Here is a 14,882-nt window from a genome sequence, read left to right as displayed (position 1 = left end):
TTCCACTCCCATGGTATTTCTCAAGGACGCACGCAATCTCTTCGACAACTGGTGGCCCCTGTTCTTGAGCTAGCCCCTCAAAGTCACGTATAATAATACAATCAGCCCACATAATAAAAAAAATTAAGCTCGCATAAGCGTAATTATAATGCCACATTTCGTTTCGTATCGTAAACAGTCACGCTCGTACGTACATTCCTTTTTCGTGTGAGGCACGCTGACTAGAGACTGTAGGAGAGAATGTTAACCACAATTTAACAGTGTGTGTGTAAGAGAAAGAGAAAAACCATTAGCTCAGTTGTGATCACGTGAAACTAAATAAGCAAAGCGCAAAATTTTTTCTCGTGAAAAATGCTGCTCGTTAGTGGAATCAAAATTTCTTCAAAATTTTATCTCGTTAAGCGAATCATTCGTTAACCAAGTGCAACACCTTGCAATATGAATAAAGTATCTGAGGTCTACACGTTATTTTGATACTTTTTCCAACTGAAAGTATGCTTCTGGAATCAATGGTGCGCAAGCTATTCCAAGATAAAGGACCTTTTCTATGCGCCCTGCATACTGTAATTAAAAAAAAAACCTGTTAATCATATTTACAAGTTAATTTCTTTATGCGAAATATAAACCACAATTATTAAAGAATTTCGCTTGCTTGTAAATCACAAAAAGTAACACTGAGTGGTATAAGGAGGAAAAAATTCATATGCCCTATATATATATATATACGGGGTGATTATAAAAAAACTATCCCGACATATGGGCCCCTAACTATCATACCATTCACAGAAACTGAATGAAATTTTGGCATAAGGTATTTTGAGGTATGCGCTCAAGTATGATATGGAAAACAACAGTGTCACTCTAACAGTTACGGTTACAGTGAGAAAATTTCGAAAATATCAAATGACAACACCAAGTTTTTTGTATTGGAATGCGATCTCCATACTGAAAAACACTAAATAGCATTGGAATGGCACCTGTAGCACGAAAATCCCCGGAGCTAGGCAAGGAAAAAGTAAAAAGGACTTTGCCGTGCACCAGAGCATTAATGTTCGTTTCATTCGTCACACCGTTTCTTCGGCTGAGATCCCAGCCTGATTAGTCCTCCACAAGGTCATGTGGAAAATTTGTGAAACACAATAAAATGCTTTATTTTATGCTGCTTCTCTGTCCTTATTAGTTGTCCTCACTTTTAGCCTATCTACCGCCGGTGATTTTCACGCTACAGTTGCCGTTCGAACGCTATTTAGGGGTTTTCACAATGGAGATTACATTCCAATGCAAAAAACTTGGTGTTGCCATTTGATATTTTCGAAATTTTCTCACTGTAACCGTAACTGTTAGAGTGACACTGTTGTTTTCCATATCATTCTTGAGCGCATACCTCAAAATACCTTATGCCAAAATTTCATTCAGTTTCTGTGAATGGTATGATAGTTAGGGGCCCATATGTCGGGAGAGTTTTTTTATAATCACCCTGTATATATATATTATTCCAATTTATATTTTTCGTACCAAAACGTTAATGACAACTAAAAAGATAGCTCTCGAGCAATAAAAAAAGGAAATTTTAACAAAGTTTGAAATTGTAGTACCCTCTCGCGTTCCGCAATATTTTGTGTCAAGGCTCCTTTGGGGCATTCACGTTCTACGAACATTTCTTGTTGAAGTGATTCTCAAACTGCGGGGTGCGAACTTAGCGGAGATACCACTATTACGATCACGAAACCCCGCATGCACGTCTTAAGTATTCTTCTGAAGAACCTCTAACGAGTTTTTACATGCTGGAAGTCGGCATATATGTTGTGTACTTAAAGTAAGGATTTAACAAAGGCTGCCATCCAACTTTCGAATCCGGAGGGAAACAACTCCGCAGGTTATTTTGGATATACGTGCATGTAAATAATGGAGAATTATTTTTTATTTGACTGGAAAAACAATATTTATCAGTTACTTTAGATCAATGATTCCCAACGTGGGCGTTAAAGTCCCCTGGGGAGCGATGGAATATTTCAGACGGGCGCTAGAAGCTACGGGTCTAACATAGGATCCTATGGGTTAGATTGCGTTGGGGGCGATGTGAGAAAAAATTTCTGAAGAAGGGGGCGATGGGACAAAAAAGGTTGGGAAACTGCTTTAGGTTTGGATCATTGTAGATCAGAATAAATGTTCATATTGGTCATTAGGAAAAACAGCGATTATATGTAAACAGAAACAACCGAGATGACATAAATAGTATAAAAAAAAAGTTGCGCTTTTAACTCAGGGCAAAAGTTTTTTTATAATCAGAAATTATGTTTCAGCCATAGTTTTCAAACCCGCTTACATACACATGGCAATGGCAAAGAAGCTTCTGTGTAAAAAAAATATTCAGGCGTGGGTGAAAAAGGGGCAGACACTCTGTGGAACTTGTAAATAGCGTTCCATTGTCAGAACAGAAGCTCGAAAAATATATACCGGCAAAGGAAAGCAACGTTTGTGGTGAATAGAAGAAAATGAAAATGAGGAATTGAAGAAATCATTGTTATTCGTGGGGGGGGGGGGGAGGGGGTTGAAAGAAGTCGTAAAAAAGCAAAGAAAGAGGTGCTCCCTCTAAACCGAGAGTGCCTCAGACAGACACACAGAGAGAGTTGTATCGCTCGCGCGTGCAGGTCGGAAGAAGAGGAATCAACACGCACAGGAGTGATGCCAGGAGCAATGGGGCGGAGGAGGGAATTAATTGAATATGAAGAAATACTTCGATGAAAAGAAATGGAAAAAAGGGTGAGCGAAAGAGAGAAGAAGAGGACGACCAATGTTATTCCAAGAAATTTGTGGAAATGGTGTTTTCTTGCCAAAACAACGACGGGTGCGGAGAAAGCGGCAGTAAACGAAGTGCCCGCCATCTCCCTCTTCCATTCTCTACACACCCAACAGCAAAAATACGTCCTTCATTTTCCCACCATCCCGAAGATGAAAAGAAGGCGGTCGAAGAATATATAATAAAAAAAAATTATTATTTGTACGAAATGATGAAAGTAATTTAAGTGGGACAATAGGTAAACAGGACTTCTAAAATAATAGCGTTGCTGACGAAACCTGACAAGTTCAAAATTGGTATCAGACCTCTGCTGAAATTGAACACCTAAGAGACGGAGAAAAAAACACACACACACACACACATGAAATCCTTCTTTTTAACATTTTCTTATTATTTTTATTCGTTCTCTTTCTTTTCGACGCTGTGACAACAAAATTAAATCTGGAATAGAATTAAAAAGAAAGGAATGTGTACCAGTATAGTATTGGACGCTAAACAAGAAGATCGTTCGTTAAGAAAAGAAAATATCTACCATGTTTTAGTTTTTTTTTCCTTCCGCTTCGTTATTACGAAAATAAAATGCCACATATTTATTTTTTTGGGAGGAAATGAAATATTTTCTTCTCCTGACATCTCGATTTTACATCTGATACATAAACACATACGTAGTAAATAACATCAGAATTTTAAAAAAGATCTTTATTTTTTTATATTGGTCGACGAACGCACGTGGCTAAAGAAAGTTCGTTAAGACTAAATTGTAATTTGAGAAAGATTCGAGCTACAGTATATCATTTTCTGATATTTATTCTTCAACATCTTTAGGCCGATAAGGCGTCCACTTTATGCCAGCCACGGCTTCGGGGGGGGGGGGAAGTTGAGGGGATTTCACTGTGAATAGGTAATTCCGGGTATTCTCGAAAATTCTCGGGGAATACGATAAATGTCGGGAATTTGGAAACCCTAGTGTTAACGGGTGGGTACAACAAGGCCACAGGGCTTCGAATCAAATCGGAGCCCTACATTATTAGAGAATTTTATTTATTCAGATACAATTTTTTTAGAAAATACGAATATATATTCATTATTTCTGAAAGTATTTTTTCATTAAATATTTTCATTAATTTTTAAATTATTTCCTTTATTTTCGATTGATTTTCTTTTTCAGGGAATTATCCCAAACACTAGATGCATATGCTAAAATAAGGACGATGACCTGATTGTACATTGTACAGGGTGGGCAAAAGTCCGTAGAAACTTTAAAAATGAATAAAAACCGGAAAATGCCGAAATAAAATACGGATTGCAGGGTTAGCATCGCTAGGTCACGGGAATCTTTTTCAGACGGGGAAAAAAACAAAAACAGCCGATAGGTGACGCTGGTACGAGCGATTTCGGTGGAAATATGCAGATAGACGGTTATAAGAACTTGCGCTCCTAATTCACGACCAGTTCACCCAAAGCGTATTAAAGACGAGAAAGATTATTGATATTATACAAAGGTTATTGATACGCTTTGAGTTCATCGTTGTAAACCGTGTATGTGGAACTCTTCCGTTGCTGGATTTGTGACTCACCCGCAATGTGTTATCCCCTGGGGTGGGAAACACATACTGCTGTAATAAACGATTTGGACTGAATAATATTAGATGGAACTTCAAAGCTGTGTTCGTAATATTATCATACCCAAGGGTTTTTTATCCCTAAGTCTTTTAATTATCTCGAGGATCTCCTCACGGTCAGTGGGAGCAGCCGACAAGATGTTATGTGGTTGGTTGTTTTGTAGAAAGTCGTTAACTACCTGTTCAAAGTGTGCTTCTACAATAAGCGGTTGGTTACTTTATGGTGAAATCTGGTCTTCATACGTGTTAGTGAATGAGACTCCACTATCTCTTCATCAGTGTATACAGGACCATTTGTACTATGTATTCTTACAAATTCTAATTTATTTACAGAGAGACCCATCTCATACATCAGCCTCGTCAAGAAAACCATTCCTCTTCTAAGAGATATTCCTTGAGGCTATTTCTTATTTCTCTGGACATACGGCTCAGCATGTTACGGAGATTGGGGTTTCTCGTACGCTGTACTCGTCTTCAGAGTTGATTTTTGAAGTTAATTTTACACTTCAACTCCTCAGAGATGCCAGAATTTTTAAAAGGCTTGATAAGCCTTGTCGAATTATTTACGGCATTTTGAATTAACTCAGTAATTTTTTCTGCTGCTATATTAATGTTCTCTTTTGACAAACTATTGATCTCAACTGGTTCACATTTTCCAGTGTTATACGAACATTAGTCCAATCGATGCGAAGCATGTATGGAATTTGATAAGTGATACCACTGTCAATCTTGAATAGTACCGGATTATGGTCAGATCCTCACTGAGCACCTCAATGGTGACTCCGTGTAGTAGGTTTTTTGTCAAACCAAAGTCAAGTAGTCCGGCCTATGCTGAATGTTGTAGGGATAATGTGTAGGTGATTGCGGTGCATGAACCCTACCATCCTGATTTGTTGCTATTGAAAAGTTGGTTTTTAGAGTTGAAATCGCCAGCTACATATATGGGCTTATTACCTTTGCTTCTAAATATCGCTTTTAATAAGGGGATATCGAGTCGGTATCGTGGTGGATTGTAAAAGGAACAGATGATTCTAAAAGGCTTAGGAGCGCGCCGTTGTAAAAGCGCTGTTACTAATCGCTATCGTATTAGTGTTTGAGATTCGCTAAAAGTAGAAAGTGATAAGTGAATTAGATTTTCTTGGCTAATAGGAAAACCTCTATAAAGCTATGCCAGATAACTGCGAGCTTATCTTTCTCATCAGCGGTATCCTTAGTTTTTGGAAGGTGGTATTTGTGATATTTGTTAGAGCAGTAGCAACGTCATTTGCGTCATGCTCAGTAGTGTCCTCGTTCCTCTCAACAACCTTTTACGACGGCCGTTGTGATTCTAAATCGATCAGCGATGGGACCAGTGGGTCCTGGGCGTCCGTTTTTGAGGTCAGTATTGAAACATGTACCCCATTCAAAGTATGAAGGGTAGGACGTTTCCTCAGTGCCCCCACAAATTTGTGGATCTTGTTTACCCCCCCCCCCCTTTTTCGGCTGAGCCACATCGGCATATCTTACCCTGGGCAGAGTGTTTGTTTCCTTGTTTTTATCTTGGAAGTCTATGAAATTAACCTCTTTTTCTACTTGAGGGGGGTTTTCACCCGAAGGAATGAAAGAGAAGGTGTTAAGTTTAGGCCAAGGCCACTCGAAAAGGATATCCTTGAAATGAGCTTCCGTGTTCCAGACCACAACGAAAACACTTGTTTTTATGCGATTTGTTCGTGTGTTGGGGCAATCTTGAACCCAGGGCCACCCCCCTAAGTTTCTTAATTGTGACCGAAAGCCCCACCAACTTCTTTAAATAAATGATTGAAAGAAGAAAAATGATAATTTATTTTCTTTGATAAATGATGATACCAAAAATTTTCCTTACGCATACTGACATGCAGTATTTTTAATTTAAGAACTATTTTTCGATTTTAATCACATCTTTCTCACATATGTATATTTGTCCCTCTTTGTCGCGTACACTATAAGGAGATCACTGTGTCATATTTATATTCCCAAATGTTCGCCAGATGGCGCTGCAAGATCCTCATTTGAGACAGCATTAGGTTAACGAGAAATTTCCTTCTTTTTTCGGGCGACATTCTTCTTATTTATCTACTTACTTGCCACGTTTTGAAAGATCAACTGTCTTTCCTTTTTTTAACAATGTTCAACATTTACTAGTTTAAGAAATTCTGGTAAATTTTGTGTACCCCCCTGCAACCCAACACCGTACACTAATAATAGCCTTGTCATCTTTTTATGAACTTACAATCTTCGTAGTTTTCGAATACGGTGAGAGAACCGTTTACTGTGTTTTCGGCGTTCATAAGTATGTAGTTCAGACACGACCCCAACCTCAAACCATTTTTAACGATGAAAAATTTGATTTTCTTCCACGGAAATCACGATGTTAAAATGCTGACACCTAAAAAACCATAACATATCCTATCCGATGCAAATTCCTGTATTACAGATTTTATTCCCGAATAGCGAAATAACTCGAAATATGGAGCCGTAAACGAACAACGCGTTTGACACCCAATTTCTTTATAATTTACTTCAAATTATTTCAAACTTCTTTGAGAAATGAGAGGATGATTTTGAAAACTATTACTACCATTTTTGAAGAATAAATGGGCCACAAAAGAAGTGGAAAAGGAAAAATACAAGCTTGACAGCCATTACTAAACCGCACATTTACGTCGTAAACCAGGACAACCTCCGGCCCTCGGATCACATGCAGCTCGCCAAGAGGTTCCATCCGGTCCACGAGACGTATAACGATGAATGCATAGGATGTTCATATTTTTTTTCACAAAAACACGGAAAATCTAAATCCATACGAGGCATCGCCAATTAGCAACATTATCGAAGGCAAGTAGCGCCGCAAATTACAGCAAAAAAATATGGCAGGCAAAATTGACGTTATGACAGGTAAAAATGAGACTGTTTTGAATGGACGATCGCCTCAAAGTTAAAAAAACCGCAGAAAGCCAACTTCAGCCGACCATCCCTGTGCCGTCAACGGGGTTCCAAATTGAATCCTCAGGATGAGAGTCGAGCACAATGACAAACAACATAACCGCAGAGTGGACACGTGCTTCTACCGCATGATGGCGTATGATGCTGGAAAAGCTTACACACAGGGGAAGTTCTGTTATTACACATGATCGTCCCCCCTGCCCAAAGTAGCGAACGCAGTAGACGAGAACCATAGAAACCACGTACTGCCCCCCCTCCTTCCGAGACTATGAAAAATATTTAAAAAATGTCAAAATATATGTATTCTTTAATTTTCTGATTAACTGAGTATTATCAAAAAAAATTTTAACACGAACTATAGGAGCGGTATTTTTGACCATTATTGCAAAAATTCATGATGCAATATATTTTCAGATTAAATCGAGTGCCATAAGAACTAGGGTTTCCTGTTTTGAAATATTGTCATTGCGACGGTTTTTAGGGAAACTGGTTTTTAGGGAAACTGGCCTAAAACTTTTAGGGTGCACAGGGCCCCAACACCATAAAAAAAATTTCATATTTTTTTGGAATTAACATTGCGTACGAAATTCAGGAATGTAAGTTGCTTCACGACAATCAAGTGATACCCCCTATATCCGATAGAACAAAATAATAATGGATTACTAGGGCTGTCAGAATTTTCGTATATATGGAATTCGATAAAACATGCGGGAAGGTATGTGCATTGCTTTGTATGTGGAATTATTGAAAGCACACTTCCCAAAAAGTTCTTGGGGATCAAGAGACCTGAATCTATACTGTTCTGTCACCTATGCCTCACCCCTATCCCAGCTGGAGCAGTCAAGAGATTCTACGTTTAAAGCTAATTAAGTGGTGACTCAATTTACTAGCAGAAAGAACGTGAAATGCTGTCACAATTGTCAAACAATTTTATCATTTCTCATATAATTATGTATAATGATGTATAATGATGAAAAAAAATGACATAATGCCGCTCGCCACTTGTTAATGCAAGATATACAGAATACTTGATGTTGTGAAGATTTCCTTCCTTAAAAAAAATCAACATCTCAAATAATAAATATCTTCACACCATCCAGTTTTCTGTATATCTTGGATGCCAAAATAGTTGTATTATATACATATGAAGACAGTTTATTTGAATGCATTCTACCGCCTTTTAGAAATAAGCCCATCTTGAAACCTGCGGTATGTTTGCTTATTTCTGAAATGTAATGAAGCATGGGTGATCCTATACTCTATTTTTAGAAGAGAAAAATAATTTTATTTCCTAAAAAAGGCATTTATTGTGTGTATTTCAAATCTGAATGTGTGAAAAACGAAATTTTCAACTGCGGTCAAAATGACCGCTCGGGAGTCTTAAATGACAATTTTTGAAAGTTGACAACTTGAAATTTTTTGGAACAGTGTGCTTGCAACGCCTTCTCGAGTGTAGGATCTACGTAGGGGTGACTTGAGACAAAAGTATCACCCATGTTACTATGGCTTCCCCAGGCGTATAAGCCGCAACTCCGAAAACTCTTTACTGTGTTCCCAAAGTAGATGAAATGCATGAAAAATTAGTTTTCTCTACGAATAATTCCATCCAATAGTTCATAGTTTGAATTCAGGCAAGCATTTTTTTCTGCAATTATTATTTTTTCATTTATCCCTGATTGGACACCCTTTCTATAGAGTGCCAGAGCTGTGTTGGTCTTATTTGGAAGGCCGGGTCCACACTCGACCGATACTCAACACGGATTGATTACATACCTGCTTTTCAAGTTTTTGAACAAATCCGTGCCGAGTTGTGGGTTGCATCGCTTCTTGTATCGGTTCAGGGAGAACCCAGTCGAAATGGGTCTCGAAATGATTCGTTTCTTAAGCAGTGGTGCATAACAAATTCCGTAGAGGAATGTGTACGAGGTGCATGTACGGTTCATTAGTAGTGATACCTAACCTTTTTTTCGCCATGCCCCACCTAAGCATCTTGTTCGATCCCGATGCTCTCTCCGATACACATGGGGAGGATAGGTTATGGGAACTACACTGCTCAAAAGAATTAGAGGAGCAAGCAAAAAAGTGAAGAAACCAGTGCGAGACAGCCACGTATTGCCCTACAATGGATAGTACACGCGTATCAATGCGCAATACAGAAAAAAGACGTAAAAAAATTTGGAATTAAGCTTTAATTCTTTGAAAATATGGAAAAAACATGAGAAGATGATTTAGGGCAACAATTTGGTTACATGTAAACGATAAAAAAAAAGTACTGTTTAGACATGATGCATGAGTTTTAATAGGACGTGTGGTCTCCTCGAACAGCTAAGACTGCTGCACACCTGTTTGCCATGGATGCGATGAGGTTATCGATCAGACTTTGGAGAATACTGTTCCACTCCTCAAGAAGTGCAATCTGCAAGTCTCGGACAGTAACAGGCGGCCTTGGTCGCGCAGCAATGCATCGTCCGAGCATGTCCCAAACATGCTCGATTGGATTCAGGTCAGGAGAGCACGCTGGCCATTCCATACGCTGTATTGTTTCAGCTTCAAGCATGTTCTCCACCAGACGAACTCTATGCGGTCGGGCATTATCATCCTGGAAAACGAAAGAATCTCCAATGGCTCCAGCGTAAGGGATGACATGAGGTCGCAGTATCTCGTCTGCATACCTTCGGGCCGTCAAAGTGTCATTCCGAATGATATGCAGGTCCGTACGTCCCCCTGTGCTGATTCCACCCATACCATCCAACCAGCTCGTCTGTATTGTGACCTTTCACGAACGAATGCGGGGTTATTTCGAGTGCCCCTGTCCCTACATACCAGAACACGTCGGGTGTTACACTCCAGACTGAATCGGGACTCGTCTGTAAACAGCAATTGGCTCCAATCATGTTGCTCCCAATCTCGATGTTCAGCAGCCCATCTTCTTCGGCGTGGGGTCAACGGAATGCAGACCATTGGCCTACGTGCATAGAGCCCTCCCTCATGAAACCGATTACGTACTGTTTGGCTGGACAGCCTTCGTCCTGTTGCCAAGAGCAACCGTCTTTGCAGCTGCGTAGCATTCTCTGTTCTGTTTCGACGGGCTGTTAACCGTATATACCGGTCATCAGTTGCTGTTGTGGCACGTGGCCGACCTTGCCCTGGTCGACGTCTAACATTTCCTGTTTCTTGGAATCGATTCCACAGCCTTGCAACAACACTTCTGGTGACTCCAACAGCGTCCGCGACACTACGTTGTGTTTGCCCGGATTCCAGTCTGCCTATAACACGCCATGCCATGGATTCCGATAAATCACGTTGTTGAGACATCCTCAAGTCACCTTCTCTCAAAAAAAAAAATACTGCGCAATCGAATTTCACAGTTACGGCAGTAAAACAGGCGTTTCTGCAACATCCCGATTTCTGCCCTTATCTCCTTTTTCTGGTTTTTGACGTCATGAACTTTGATTTGCATATGAAGTTTTCTTCTTCCGTTTCCTGCTAGGCTTTAAATTATGGATGATTCATTTTATGTTACTTATCGGTATACATCTTTGTTTTAATTTTGTTAAAACCATGTGCTCCCCTAATTGTTTTGAGCAGTGTATGTGCCCCCCCTTAAAAATTATCAAAAATTGAAAAAAAAAAACTAACGTTAAAATATCGAGAAAAGAAAATTAAATGCCGTTTCAATCAATTTCTGCAAATTGTAAAAGCTTTTTGAAGGTTATAAACTCAAAATATCCTTGGAAAGATTCTTTGTGTTCTTCTCAAATCTCAAATTTTCCTGTGCCCCCAAAGTAGGCCCTACTTACCCCCCCCCCATTCCCTTTTCATGACATATCATTATATGTTCTTACTAGCTGTTAACCGCGGCTTCCCTCACGTGGATTTGATAATCTGAAAATTGCCTACGATGTTTCCTTCCAATAACATTTGAATCCCTCATGACCCACCCTTGGGTGTTGTATTTCCAGAAATCCCGTCTTGGCGGCGAGTCTCTATACTGCGGCGAGTCTATAATACTGACCGAATTTCATATTTATAGCTTCCAGCGGTTTGGGCTCAGCGATGATTGCCCCACATAACATTTCAACCCCACCACCTCATGTCCCTCTTACAATATGAATTTTGAAAAATCCCTCGTTAGTGAGTTTTCACATTATGGAATAAAACTACTGACCAAATTGCATAAATATTGTTCCAGCGTTTCGGCTCGGCGTGATTTCTCTGTATAACCTTTGAACTCCTTTATGACCCTCTTAGGGGTCAAGTTTTTGAAAACCCCTTCTTAGTGAGACTTTATGTCATGAAATAAAAATACTGACCAAATTTCATAAATATAAATTCAGCTGGATCGGCTCGGCGATGATAGATCAGTCGGAACATGTTATATATGTATACATACACACTGCTGGCCACCGTAAATGCAACACCCTGAAGGAAGCATGCAAATAATATGAAATTTACAACATGCATTAGCGGAGGTGAGATATGCAAATGATTAGAATTTCAGCGCAGACGCACATCACGCGCGCCTGTGGCGCCACTTCAAAGCGCTATTTAAGGCTTGGAGATTTCGACGATTTGAAGTACGGCAATTGTGTTTTTCTTGTGGTTTTTTCAAAAAAACGATCAATTATGCCTCGTAGAAAACAGCGATCATCTTTTGATCAAGTATCCGAGTTCGACAGAGGAAGGATAGTGGCCTACCGAGATTGTGGATTATCTTTCAGGGAAATCGGTAGTCGTGTTGGACGAAACAAAACAACTGTAATGCGGATATGTGATCGTTGGATGCAGGAGGGTACGACGGACCGACGTGTTCGATCGCATCCACCTCAGTGCACCACTTCACGTGATGACAGGCGTATTGTGCGTATGGCAGTGACGGATCGCTCAGCCACATCACGAACCATAGCACAGCACATTCAGTCTGTACCGCATCATCCAGTGTCTGCGCGTACCATTCGACGCCGTTTACAGCAGAGTGGTCTGTCCGCAAGACGTCCATTGCTTCGTCTACCCTTGACGCAGAACCACAGACGTCTCCGCCGCCAATGGTGCGATGAAAGAAGGATGTGGATGGCACAATGGAATGAAATTGTCTTTACTGACGAGTCACGCTTCTGTCTGCAACACCACGATGGTCGGATTCGAGTCTGGAGACACCGTGGAGAGAGGATGCTGAACAGCTGCGTTATGCACCGCCACACTGGTCCTGCACCGGGTATTATGGTATGGGGCGGTATTGGATATCACTCTCGCACTCCTCTAGTACGCATTGCCGGTACTTTAAAAAGCCAGCGCTACATCTCCGAGGTGTTGGAGCCAGTTGCCCTTCCTTACCTTCAGGGCTTGCCCACAGCATATATCAACAGGATAATGCGTGACCACACGTGGCACGCATTGTCCAAAGGTTCTTCGTCAATCGCCAGATTGAATTGCTTCCCTGGCCAGCTCGCCCTCCGGATCTTTCGCCGATAGAAAACATGTGGTCCATGGTTGCTCAACGATTGACCCAAATTACATCCCCAGCTGTCACACCCCAGATCAACTTTGGCAACGCGTGGAAGCTGCTTGGTCTGCTGTACCCCAAGAACACATCCAAAGTCTCTTTGAATCAATGCCGAGGCGTGTGGCAGCTGTGATCTCCAATAATGGCGGCTACTCTGGCTACTGATTTTGGCAGGAACCACACTTCACAGAAGTCTATAAATTTAATCATTTGATGCTTGGTCAACATGTTATCTACAAAATAAATATTGTTGCGATATCTCTTGTCTTTCTTGGTGTTGCAATTTGGGTGGCCAGCAGTGTATATATATTATTCAAAAAGGGGATCTGCGATCCACGTGTAGGAAGTGCAAAAGACAACCTTGTCTAAAGCGGGGTTTTAAGACAGTGCAGTTCAGAAAGAAAAAATATTCTCTGAAGCCCAACAAGACATACTATGTTGTTAAAGAGATAGATGGCTTTTTCTCAGCTCGAGATATCAGGGAAACAGTTATTTTCCGGATATTATTCTGAGGTGAACTTGGAAAGAAAAGTCATCACGTCTCTACCGGGACTCGAACCTAGGCCCTCTTACATACCGGGCAAGCATGCTACCATCTCCACCACTGGAAACATGACCCTGCCTTCCTTATTTCACGCACTGTGGCGTGAGGCGCTGAAGTAGAGACAGCCTTTCAACTTCAGGAAATGGTCCCCAGGTGGGACGGGTTAGAGATGGCTTTTCTCAGCTCGAGATATCAAGGAAACAGTTATTTCCCAGATATTATGCTGAGGTGTCTCCAGTGGTGTAGATGGCAGCATGCTTGCCCGGTATGCAAGAGGGCCTGGGTTCAAGTTCCGGCGGAGAGGTGATGACTTTTCTTTCCGAGTTCACCTCAGCATAATATCCGGAAAATAACTGTATCCTTGATACTATTGCATCTCCATCCACACCATGGCGTCTTAACGAGTAGATCTAACGGAGGCCCACGACTCCGAGTTAAATAGAATACCCTAAATTATAAGAGAATTTTATTTGTTCTCAGATTTTTTTTCATTATAAATATGAAATTTCATTAATTCTTAAATTATTTTCTTATTAAATATTAATAAATTTTCATCAAGTCTGAAATTATTCTTTCATCAGATACGAATTTTCATAAATCCTAATTGCTCCCATTAAAAATCGAATTGCCCCCTTAAAAGTCTTATTGCCACACGTTTCTATTCATATCATTTAAAAATAAATAAATGAATAAAAAAGAAACACGAAAATATCCTAAAAACAAGGTAACAGATCAAACTTAAAAATAATTTCAAGTAAAAAACAAAGTGATGTGCCAACTTACCCGTACAGTCGCAACTACTCAGCAGAGAAGTTTGGTTTTGCTTTTCTCCTGCAGACGAAAAACAACATTCAATCGACAGCTACCTCGTATCCTGAAATTATGTGCATAGAATAGGGCAATTAATCGCATGAAGTTGAACTTGGGAAAAATTATCATTTTCTCTTTAACCCTTGAATGCTCTTTTTTTTATTTTTTTTTGAGGTAATAGTTTTTTTTCTTAGTTATGACGCTTATTGAAAGCCATTAAAAAATCTAGTTCGCATTTTACTGCTTATTTAGAGATTTATTGAAGACGCGCAACGCCTCAAAAATCCCACGTAAAATAAATGTATTGAAGTAGTACTACTTCCCAAATACACTCATGTCCATAAATTAAGGATAATGCCAGCTCCGGCAAATAAAGGTTCAGAAACAAAACAAACGTTACTTATTCATAAAGCCCATTTATTAAACAAAAGATAAAGAACAAAAACGATGGTGAACGTATGATACCATTTATAGAAACTACGATTTTTGCTCCCTGGAGCAATTGTAAAACATATCTCCTTTACAAAAACTTACTATTACATGGTTGGTATGATGGTCAATACATTGTATGTCTCTCATGCGATGAAATACAGTCCGTACAACGCCTAGGCATGCTGAGTATCAAATTATCGATCTGATCTT

General features: G+C 39.9%; 1 protein-coding gene across 4 annotated transcripts in view; it reads right to left on the bottom strand.

The window, feature by feature from the left end:
• LOC149078233 (uncharacterized) overlaps nucleotides 1–14,882 on the bottom strand; it is a 575,966-nt gene that overhangs the window by 399,748 nt on the left and 161,336 nt on the right. For all 4 annotated transcript variants that reach the window (XM_089241835.1, XM_089241837.1, XM_089241838.1 and 1 more), the window contains exon 2: nucleotides 14,214–14,304. The gene's annotated coding sequence lies outside the window, so the exon portion shown is untranslated. The remainder of the gene's footprint in view (nucleotides 1–14,213; nucleotides 14,305–14,882) is intronic.

The sequence above is a fragment of the Pholcus phalangioides genome, unplaced genomic scaffold (assembly GCF_987345545.1).
Source record: "Pholcus phalangioides strain wild (caught in Gottingen) unplaced genomic scaffold, Ppha-v1.0 ptg000014l_1, whole genome shotgun sequence".
Lineage (NCBI taxonomy): Eukaryota > Metazoa > Arthropoda > Arachnida > Araneae > Pholcidae > Pholcus > Pholcus phalangioides.
This window is presented reverse-complemented; position numbering and strand designations above follow the sequence as displayed.